Source organism: Microcaecilia unicolor, chromosome 5 (assembly GCF_901765095.1).
Source record: "Microcaecilia unicolor chromosome 5, aMicUni1.1, whole genome shotgun sequence".
NCBI lineage: Eukaryota > Metazoa > Chordata > Amphibia > Gymnophiona > Siphonopidae > Microcaecilia > Microcaecilia unicolor.
The window spans coordinates 1,156,273-1,168,220 of NC_044035.1; the positions used below are offsets into that span (position 1 = coordinate 1,156,273).

The 11,948-nt window shown below is 45.1% G+C and overlaps 1 long non-coding RNA gene across 1 annotated transcript; it reads left to right on the forward strand.

Moving 5' to 3' along the window:
• The first annotated feature begins 1,216 nt into the window (after positions 1-1,216).
• LOC115471390 lies at positions 1,217-9,383 on the forward strand. Its single transcript, XR_003942314.1, has 3 exons — positions 1,217-1,297; positions 7,998-8,002; positions 9,369-9,383. It is a non-coding gene; the product is annotated as an uncharacterized LOC115471390 (long non-coding RNA).
• Positions 9,384-11,948: the final 2,565 nt, after the last annotated feature.

An 11,948-nucleotide genomic window follows, 5' to 3' on the forward strand; every position in this document is an offset into this window, starting at 1 on the left:
TGGCAGTTGGCACACACTGGGCAGAAGATTTCAGCTTATTGTCTACAATAGTAACATGGTAATTGACGGCAGATAAAGACCTGTACGGTCCATCCAGTCTACCCTACAAGATAAATTCATTTTACATGGTATGTGATACTTTATCCTAATAAATAAATAATAAATAAATTTATATGAAGCCCCTTAAATGTTAGCTTCAGAACTTAGTACAAGAAGAGTGCTGGGCAGACTTCTACGGTCTGTGCCCTGAGAAAGGCCAGGACAAATCAAACTCAGGTATACATATAAAGTATCTTGTTGGGCAGACTGGATGGATCGTTCAGGTCTTTAACTGTCGTCATTTACTATGTTACTATGTTACTCTCTGGGGTTCTACATGGAATGTTGGTACTAATTGGGCTTCCGGAATCTTGTAACTCTTTAGGATTCCAGAATCTTCATAACTTTTAGTACAAGAACAGTGCTGGGCAGACTTCTATGGTCTGTGCCCTGAGAATGGCAAGGACAAATCAAACTCGGGTAAACATATAAGGTATGATTCCTAGATCTTTTTCGTGACTGCTGACTCTTAAGGTGGAACCTAGCATCAGGCAATTATGATTCAGATTATTCTTCCCAATGTACATCACTTTACATTTGTCCACATTAAATTTCATCTGCCATTTGGACGCCCAGTTTTCCAGTTTCCTAAGGTCTTCCTGCAATTTTTCACAATCCGCATGTGTTTTGACAACTTTGAATAGTTTTATGTCAATCTGCAAATATAATTACCTCACTCATCATTCCAATTTCCAGACCATTTATAAATATGTTAAATAGCACCAATCCCAGTACAGATCCCTGTGACACTCCACTTTTCACCTTCCTACATTGAGAAAAATGGTCACTTAACTCTACCCTCTGTTTTCTGTTCAATAACCAATTCCTAATCCACAGAAGAACATTGCCTCCTATCCCATGAATTTTAATTTTCAATAAGTGCCAAAAGGTGCCCAAACTGACCAAATGACCACTGGAGGGATAAAGGCATAACCCTGCCCCCTTAATCCCCCAGTGGTCACTGAGGTGAAAGTGACAGTTCATACCAGGCTCTTTGACAGCTGCAGATATAATGGTCAGTCCTCTTAGAACAGCAAGCAGGTCTCTGGAGTAACCTAGTGATCGGTGAAGTGGACTGTAGAGAAGGGGACCCAGGCCCATATCCCACTCTAACTAGTACATTTGTGGTGGAAAGTGTGAGCTCCCCCCAAACCACAAAATACCTACTGAACCCACAATAGGTGACACCTGTAGTGGTGTCCAGTTGGATACAGTACATGTTTTGCTGTTTTAGGGTGGTTCATCATACAGTATTAGGGTGATAATGTGTGATGTGTACCTGGGACCTTTTAAGTGAAGTCCATTGCAGTGCTCCTCCCTAGGCTGCCCCACTACTCTGCTGGGACGTCTGTGTGGCCAGTCTAGTAGGACTTCTGCCCCCCCCCCCCCCCCACTTCCCAATGGCTTCTTTTTGTGCATTTTTCCCTCGGATGTTTTGTGTTTGAAAATGACCCTAAAAGAAAGAGTGATTTTTGAACTAAAAAGATCAACATTTTTCTGGTTTGAAAATGACCATATTTGGCACTGTATTTTTGAAATTTTTTTTTTTTTTTGCAAAACGTCCAAAATTGGATTTGGAAATCATATGCCTTGACCTTCCTTGCAGGGATGTTCCCCAAATTAGTTCTTCTCCATGCTGGGCCAGGTAAATGTGACTGCAGATGTAATAGTGACCAACAGGGGCTAAACTGAAGGAAAATCAATAACTGAGAGGAGTAGTGAAAAAACAATAGCTGAGGTAGTTATACACGATAACTTTTCTCTCCTCCTCTCCTGGAAGGAAGGCTTGATTCTCCCTCACTCTATAGGCTGGTTCCTGGGACTCTGGCTGTGTTAGCTGGAACAGAATCACCTTCCCTTATGGGTTGCAGGACTACCTCCTGGTGGCTGACTCTAGTGCGCCTTCCTTTCCTCAGTTTAGATACGAGAGGGACCTCTAGGCACCTCTCCCAGTCTTTTCTTATGCATCTCTTCCATGAGAGTTCAGAGACCTTCCCTTGGGTATTAGATTGGAATATATTTGTTTTTTTTTTTTTTTTTTTTTGCAAAAAAAATATAAACATTTTTGTTTATTTGAAATTATTTTTAGCTTGAATTTACCTTTGTAATTTTTTTCATTCAAACATTTTATTGAAAATTTTCGATGAAGTAAACAAGAAGTATCAAATGCAGGGCTTTTTTTGAGGGGCTACTCGGGGGTACTGAGTACCGGCACCTTTTCCAGTGTCTTCTAAAATTGACCCATGGACCACAAGTTTTAATGAAGGAACTCAGGCTCAAGACACTAATTCTGCCTTTGTCATAGATTCTGTGACTGGTTGCAAGGGGCCTGGCTATTGTGGAGTGGGTCCCTCAGTGATCACCCCACCCCTGAAGGGTGGCCTGGCATTTGAGTAACTGCACCTTTTTTGCTAGAAAACTTGCACTGATCAAATGTTTATAGTGATATCATGATAATGGATCAATAATACACAATGAGAAAGGAGCATCAAAATCTATGAGGAACTAGGCCAGAGGAAACAGTAATGTATCTATAAAGATTTGTTGTAAACTGCTCTGAACCCCTTTAGGAGAATATTACGGTATATAAGTAATGTATTGATATTGATATTTTCAGAGGGCTGTATTCATGAGGACCTGGCTAAACTAAATGTGGCCAAAGCGATAAGGCCGGATGGCATACATTCGAGGGTAATGAAGGAACTTAGGGAAGTTCTAGCGGATCCGCTGACTGAACGTTTCAATGCTTCTCTTGAGTCGGGAGTGGTCCTGGAGGACTGAAGAAGAGCAGATGTGGTCCCTCTCTACAAAACGAAAGTAAAGAACTACAGGCCGGGAAGTCTGAATTCTGTGGTAAGTAAATTAATAGAGATGCTTTTAAAACATAGAATAGTAAAGGTTTTGGAATCCAATGGATCACAGGACCTGAGGCAATATGATTTCACTAAAGCCAGGTCTTGTTAGACAAATATGATTAATTTCTTTGACTGGGTGACCAGAGAGTTGGCTTGAGGAAGAGCGTTAGATGTGCTATATTTAGATTTTAGCAAAGTCTTTGACATGGTTCTGCATAGATGACTAATAAATAAACTGAGTGCCCTCAGAATGGGCTCTAAAGTGACAGACTGGGTTAGGAACTAGAGGGTAGCAGGAAAGGGTGTGATACCCCTGGTCCACAATTTGGTGTGATATGCCTGGTCCCTTTTTTCATGTGATATTTCTGATCTACACCTTGGTGTGGTATGCCTGGCCTATTCTTTGATGTGATTAATTGCAATTAAAAAGCTGAATCACAGGGGTCAAGATGGCATCAGGAGCAGACGTATGATGCGCTGCTCTTCCCAGCCTATGTGTTTTCCCTAGACGCTGCCTCTGAACCAGCTCTATTTCAGCATGGAGAAGTGGAAAGGAGCTCTGATAACTTTCCCTCCAGTTTCAGTAGCTCCGAAGTGACTGGTACGGACTACACTTGAGGGGGCTGTATTGTGTCAAGCTGGAGCAGTGGTGCCTAGTATGGAGGGAGTGCCAAGTGAATTGGCAAAGCTCAGCATTAATTGGGCATCTCTTAGCTTGTAACAGAGGCCAATTCCCCACCCCCTCGCAGCCAGGAAGTCTTTCAGTGGTGGCTCTGGATGTGGAGTCTCTTTCCCGAGTGGTTGGTGAGTGCCACAACTGGGACTGTTTTGATTGAACGAAGATCTATGCCGCAAGCTGTTGGAGTGGAGTTTGGGGGAATATCTCTCTGTTGGGGGAATTTGAGCAACCTCCCATTGTAACTTTGGAGGCTCTATGGCAGGGCATTAGGGCCATGGACACCAATCTCAATATGACAATGAAAGAGATAAAAATAGATTATGGGACTATCTCTACTAGAGTAGAAAAGCATGGAGAGTTGGTGACCTCTCATGGAGAACAGCTGGAGAGACAAGCTGAACAACTGGCAGAAATGAAACAACTTGAGATATAATAACATAGTAACATAGTAGATGACGGCAGAAAAAGACCTGCACGGTCCATCCAGTCTGCCCAACAAGACAACTCATGTGTGCTACTTTTGTGTATACCCTACTTTGATTTGTACCTATGCTCTTCAGGGCACAGACCGTATAAGTCTGCCCAGCACTAGCCCCGCCTCCCAACCACCGGCTCTGGCATAGACCATATAAGTCTGCCCAGCGCTATCCCTGGCTCCCAACCTCCAGTCCCGCCTCCCACCACTGGCTCTGGCACAGACCGTATAAGTCTGCCCAGCACTAGCCCCGCCTCAAAACCACCGGCTCTGGCATAGACCGTATAAGTCTGCACAGCACTATCCCCGCCTCCCAACCTCCAGCCCCGCCTCCCACTACCGGCTCTGCTATCCAATCTCGGTTAAGCTCCTGAGGATCCTTTCCTTCTGAACAGGATTCCTTTATGTTTATCCCACGCATGTTTGAATTCCGTTACCATTTTCCTCTCCACCACCTCCCGCGGGAGGGCATTCCAAGCATCCACCACTCTCTCCTTGAAGAAATACTTCCTGACATTTTTCTTGAGTCTGCCCCCCTTCAATCTCATTTCATGTCCTCTCGTTCTACCGCCTTCATATCTCCGGAAAAGGTTCGTTTGCGGATTAATACCTTTCAAATATTTGAACGTCTGTATCATATCACCCCTGTTTCTCCTTTCCTCCAGGGTATACATGTTCAGGTCAGCAAGTCTCTCCTCATACGTCTTGTTACGCAAATCCCATACCATTCTCGTAGCTTTTCTTTGCACCTCTTCGATTCTTTTTACATCCTTAGCAAGATACGGCCTCCAAAACTGAACACAATACTCTAGATGGGGCCTCACCAATGACTTATACAGAGACATCAACACCCCCTTTCTTCTGCTGGTCACACCTCTCTCTATACAGCCCAACAACCTTCTAGATACAGCCACCGCCTTGTCACACTGTTTCGTCACCTTCAAATCCTCAGATACTATCACCCCAAGGTCCCTCTCCCCGTCTGAACCTATCAGACTCTTGCCACCTAACACATACGTCTCCCATGGATTTCTATTCCCTAAGTGCATCACTTTGCATTTCTTCGCATTGAATTTTAATTGCCAGACCTTAGACCATTGTTCTAGCTTCTTCAAATCCTTTTTCATGTTTTCCACTCCCTCCGGGGTGTCCACTCTGTTACAGATCTTAGTATCATCCGCAAATAGGCAAACTTTACCTTCTAACCCTTCGGCAAGGTCACTCACAAATATATTGAACAGAATCGGCCCCAGCACCGATCCTTGAGGCATTCCACTACTCACCTTTCCCTCCTCCGAGCTAACTCCATTCACCACCACCCTCTGGCGTCTGTCCGTCAACCAGTTCCTAATCCAGTTCACCACTTTAGGTCCTATCTTCAGCCCATCCAGTTTATTTAAAAGCCTCCTGTGGGGAACCGTGTCAAAAGCTTTGCTGAAATCTAAGTAGATTACGTCCATAGCTCGTCCATGATTCAATTCTCCTGTCACCCAATCAAAAAACTCAATGAGGTTCGTTTGGCACGATTTCCCTTTGGTAAAACCATGTTGTCTCGGATCTTGCAACTTATTGGCTTCCAGGAAATTCACTATCCTTTCCTTCAGCATCGCTTCCATTACTTTTCCAATAACCGAAGTGAGGCTTACCGGCCTGTAGTTTCCAGCTACTTCCCTATCACCACTTTTGTGAAGAGGGACCACCTCCGCCATTCTCCAATCCCTCGGAACATCTCCCGTCTCCAAGAATTTATTAAACAAATCTTTAAGAGGACCCGCCAGGACCTCTCTGAGCTCCCTTAATATCCTGGGGTGGATCCCGTCCGGTCCCATGGCTTTGTCCACCTTTAGCTTTACAAGTTGTTCATACACACTCTCTTCTGTAAATGATGCTGTATCCACTCCACTATCATTTGTACTTTTTCCAGTCCATCGCGGTCCTGCTCCAGGATTTTCTTCTGTGAAAACCGAACAAAAGTATCTATTTAGCAAATTTGCTTTTCCTTCACCACTATCTACATAGCGGTTCGCAGTATCTTTTAGTCTCACAATTCCCTTTTTAGTCATTCTCCTTTCAGTAATATACCTGAAGAAATTTTTGTCACCCCTCCTTACATTTCTAGCCATTTGTTCTTCCGCTTGCGCTTTCGCCAGACGTATCTCTCTCTTGGCTTCTTTCAGTTTCCTCCGGTATTCCTTCCCGTGTTCTTGTTCTTGAGTTTTTGTGTATTTCTGGAACGCCAACTCTTTAGCCTTTATTTTCTCAGCCACTTGCTTGGAGAACCATATCGGTTTCCTTTTTCTCTTGCTTTTATTTACTTTCCTTACATAAAGGTTTGTAGCCCTATTTGTAGCTTCTTTCAGCCTGGACCACTGTCCTTCCACTTCTTGTACTTCCTCCCAGCCCATCAGCTCCTTCCTCAGGTATTCCCCCATTTTAGTAAAGTCAGCACGCTTGAAATCCAGGACTTTGAGATATCTTTTTTAAAGGAAAGATTTTTGGAGGCCCAGAAGTTGGAATATATGGAGAATCAGTTGAGAAAGAACAACCTGAGGGTTTTGAATTTCCCTATCTAATACAATTAGAAGTCAACCCAACTATCTGGAATTTCACAAAATACTGAAATTATTCCTCTTAAAAAAAAACCCACTACCCACAACTATACACCACTACCATAGCCCTTACGGGTGAAAGGGGACATCTAGATGTGGGTACAGTGGGTTTCGGGTGGGTTTTGAAGGGCTCACATTTACCAGCACAAGTGTAAGGTAGGGGGGGAATGGGCCTGGGTCCGCCTGCCTGAAGTGCACTGCAGTACCCACTAAAAGTGCTCCAGGGACCTGCATACTGCTGTCATGGAACTGGGTATGACATTTGAGGCTGGCAAAAAATTTTTTTACTTTTTTTTTAGGGTGGGAGGGGGTTGGTGACCACTGGGGGAGTAAGGGGAGGTGATCCCCGTTTCCCTCCGGTGGTCATCTGGTCAGTTTGGGCACCTTTTTGAGGCTTGGTCAGGAAAAAAATGGACCAAGTAAAATCAACCAAATGCTCGTCAGGGACGCCCTTCTTTTTTCCATTATTGGCCAAGGATGCCCATCTCTTAAGCACACCCCAGTCCCGCCTTCACTACGGTGCCGATACGCCCCCATGAACTTTGGTCATCCCCCTGACGGAAAGCAGTTGAGGATGCCCAAAATCAGCTTTCGATTATGCCGATTTGGGCGACCCTGAGAGAAGGACGCCCATTTCCTGATTTGTGTCGGAAGATGGGCGCCCTTCTCTTTCGAAAATGTCCCTGTCTGTATCACTCCATGGTGTGACCTCACCTTGAGTACTGCGTTCAGTTTTGGTCACCGTATCTCAAAAAAGATATAGCAGAATTAAAAAAGATTCAAAGAAGAGCAACCAAAATGATAAAAGGGATGGAACTTTTTTCGTAGCAGGAAAGGCTAAAGAGGTTAGGGCTCTTCAGCTTGGAAAAGAGACAGATGAGGGGAGATATGATTGAGGTCAATAAAATCCTGAGTGGTGCAGATTGGGTAAAAGTGAATCAATTTTTCACTCTTTCAAAAAGTACAAAAACTAGGGGACACTCGATGAAATAACATGGAAAACAAATAGGAAGAAATACTTTTTCACTAAAAGAATAGTTAAGCTCTGGAACTTGTTGCCAGAGGATGTAGTAACAGCGGTTGGTGTATCTGGTTTTAAAAAAGGTTTGGGTAAGTTCCTGGAGGAAAAGTCCATGGTCTGTTATTGAGATAGACATGGGGAAAGTCACTGCTTGCCTTGCGATTGGTAGCGGGTTTCTGTCAGGTACTTGTGACCTGGATTGGCCACTGATGGACCGTTGGTTTGACCACTATGGTTATTCTTATGTTCAGTACTCAAGGTATGGTCGTACTATGAAGAGATACAGAGGTTTTATGATATTGTTTGTTTTATTCTCTATTTCATTCCTAATTATTTCTACCATTCTGTTTGTTATTTGGCTGCTGCTGCACAATGAGCAGAAGATGACAATGCATGCAAGAAATTTAGCCGCTTCCTTCATGCACTCCATTTTTAAAAAATGAACGTAATAGCTTCCTGAAGACAAAGTTACACAAGGTGCACTTCTGGGCGGGAACTGTGTATCCATGGGGAGGATTTGGGGCAGGGTTTGGTACACTGACCGATGCTATAAAAGTAAATATTATTATTACAACAACAGAGAGCTAGGGAGAAATGGGGACAGAGAGAGAGAGAGAGAGAGACTGTGTGCACACACACTCACTGACAGACACAGATATGCTTTGATTCCCTCTTGCTTGTCAATTAAATGTCTGCCTTTGTGCAGAACAAGGGTTTGCTATTGAGGAGTGAGCTCTGGCAGTCTCGCTAGGTGCTCTCAGACAAGCCTGCTATTCATGCTGCTTCCTGAACCACTGTCTGCAGCCACTACTTAACCGCATGTACCTTCTCAGCTCTTCCCACATTCCCGTGCTGAGCAAAGAAGTGGGGTCTTTCCCTGGAAGGCACCATGCCCTGCTCTGCACCCACTCTGCGAATGCCACAGGGACGCCCAGGATCACGTTGCGAGTTCTCAGAAGGGCACAAAGAGTGAACCTGAATGCGCTATTGAGGCTGAGGCTGCACCTGTGTGGGATCACTCTCACCTCGCAGGTCATGCTGGGGTCACACTGTGCTTCACTTGTCTATGCAGCAGACATATGTACTTCCAGGCTTCAGTGAACCAGCAGCTGAAGGAGCAAGCGAGAGCAGAACAAGAGGTTAACCTTACAAGGTACAGCCCTGGTGTAGCTTGCAAAAGCTGCCACAGCAAAGCGGGGGCTGTGAACCATGACAGGGTCAGGCTGGGCAGACAAACAAAGTCAATGATGGGACCCTGAAACACAGAGGAAAGTGTGAGAGTCTCAGGAAGGGACAAGGCACATAGACCCCCAGACTATGGAGCAACAGAACAGATTTACTGGCGTGGGTTTCAAGGGGTGCGGGCAAAACACTGCCACCACATCTCAAAAAGATATAGTAGAATTAGAAAAGGTAGAGAGAAGGGAGACGAAAATGATAAAGGGGATGGGACGACTTCCCTGTGAGGAAAGGCTAAAGCGACTTGGAGAGGGGAGATATGATAGAGGTCTATAAAATAATGAGTGAAGTGGAACGGGTAGACGTGAAGCATCTGTTTACTCCTCCCAAAAATATTAGGACTAGCGGGCATGCAATAAGGGCTATTGTAGTGGTGTACAGTTGGGTACAGTAGGTTTTTGGTGGGTTTTGGAGGGCTCACCATACAATATAAGGGGGTATTGATGAGGTGTGCACCTGGGACCTTTTATGTGAAGTCTACTACACTGCCTCCTAGGGGACCTTTTATGTGAAGTCCACTACAGCGCCTCCTAGGGGGCCCCACTGCTCTGCTGGGATGTCTGTGTGGCCAGTTTACTAAGAATGCTGGCGCCTCCTACATCCCAATGGCTTGATTTTGTGCTTCTTTCACTTGGACAGATTTTTTTTCCCAAAAATGGTCCAAAAAGATAAGCGCACTGAGTACAGCAAACTTTTTTCATTTTCAAAAATCATATTCCCCACTTGAATTTTAGATGTTTTGAGCAAAACGTCCAAAGTCGGATTTAAACGTCATATTGCAAAAGGTGGCTAATGTTACATGGAGAAACAAACAGGAGACAGTCTGCTGCAGACGCAGAATAGACAACCAAACTGCAGCAGCGAACCAAGGAAGGACAAACACAGGAAGAGTTTATCCAAATGTCAACTTTAATGGAAACAGGACCTAACCTGGCCTTGTTTCGGAAAAACCTTCATCAGGGGTCACGTGGAGGGGCATAATCGAACGGGGCACCCAAGTTTTCATGAGGGCGTCCTCGCAGGACGGCCCCGCAAAGGGGCGGGGAAACCTGTATTATCAAAACAAGATGGGCGTCCATCTTTCGCTTCGATAATACGGTCGGGGACACCGAAATCTCAACATTTAGAGACCCGGTGGGGAGAAGAGGGGTTGGTGGTTGGGAGGAGAGGATAGTGGTAGGCAGACTTATACGGTCTGTGCCAGAGCCAGTGGTGGGAGGCGGGACTGGTGGTTGGGAGGCGGGGAATAGTGCTGGGCAGACTTATACGGTCTGTGCCAGAGCCAGTGGTGGGAGGCGGGACTGGTGGTTGGGAGGCGGGGAATAGTGCTGGGCAGACTTATACGGTCTGTGCCCTGAAAAAGACAGGTACAAATCAAGGTAAGGTATACACATATGAGTTTATCTTGTTGGGCAGACTGGATGGACCGTGCAGGTGTTTTTCTGCCGTCATCTACTATGTTACTATGTTAAATGTTGAGATGGGCGACCTTAGAGATGGTCGTCCCCGGTTTTTGGCGATAATGGAAACCGAGGACGCCCATCTCAAAAGCGACCAAATCCAAGCCCTTTGGTCGTGGGAGGAGCCAGAATTCATAGTGCACTGGTCCCCCTCACATGCCAGGGCACCAACTGGGCTCCCTAGGGGGCACTGCAGTGGACTTCCCAGATTAGGGTAGCTAGATCCAGAATCCTACTTCCAACAGTGGCCAATCAAGTCACAAGTACCTGTAGAACCCCAAAGTATAGCAAGATTCCATTCAGAATCTCAGGGGCCCTTTTACAGTGCGGCAGTAAACCCAACGCGGGTTTACCACTTGCTGTTCCAGGATTACCACTGGCAGCCCCACCCTGAGCGTGCACCATTTCTGGGAGAAAAAAAGAAAACCCTTGGAAATGGCTTGTCTGGTGATAACTACTCATATGGAATATGTAGAATCTAAATAACCACAAATTCAACTTTCTACAAACTACACAAGGTTGAGAGGAGGATATAGACTGTCACACATGAAAAAATGTGTTTTTTTTCATGTGTGACTGTCTATATCCTCCTCTCAACCTTGTGTAGTTTGTAGAAAGTTGAAATTGTGGTTGTCTGGTGATAACCCATGATAATCGGGCATCGCCGTGTGCTGCCCGGTTACTGTTGGGTTAGCATAGGAACCCTTATTGCCACCTCAATGGGTTGCAGGAAAAGGCTTCCTGCCACATGGCCATGAGGTAAGAGTTCTCTTATCGCATGGCCATGTGTGCTGGGGGCTTTTTTACCCACTGCAGTAAAAAGGGCCCTGGCACTTGGGAAAACAGCCCCCACCACAAGCACATGGTCCTTTTCCCCTCCATTAGTAGCAACATTTCATGTAGAACCCCAAAGAGCAGCAAGATTCCATTCAGAATGTCAGATAATAGCAACATTCCATGTCGAACCCCAAAGAGTAGCAACATTCCATGTCGAACCCCAAAGAGTAGCAACATTCCATGTAGAATCTCAGAGTAGCAACAGAATCTGAAATAGTAGCAACATTCCATTCAGAATCTCAGATAGTAGCAACATTCCATGTCGGACCCCAAAGAGCAGCAAGATTCTATTCAGAATGTCAGATAATAGCAACATTCCATACTACGGATCCCAGGGCAAGCAGTGGCTTCCCCCATGTCCATCTCAGGGTGTGATTCTTTCTTCCTATTGATGTTGTGTTTCTCTGCTTTCCTATCAACTGCTTTTGCTCCTTCTACATTCCTATTGTATATCACTTTTAATTGTAAACCACTTTGAATACCCTGTTGAAAGATGGTATATCAACTATTGAATAAATACAAACATACAGAAGTATATAATGCCCCTTACTTCATACAGTGTGTCAGCAGGTCTCCCTTCCACTCCTTGGCCATGGCCATGGCCAACCCTGCTTAGCCAGGCTATTCCAACATCGGCTCCTGCTCCATCTGCCACTGTGTAACTCTCCGTTCTG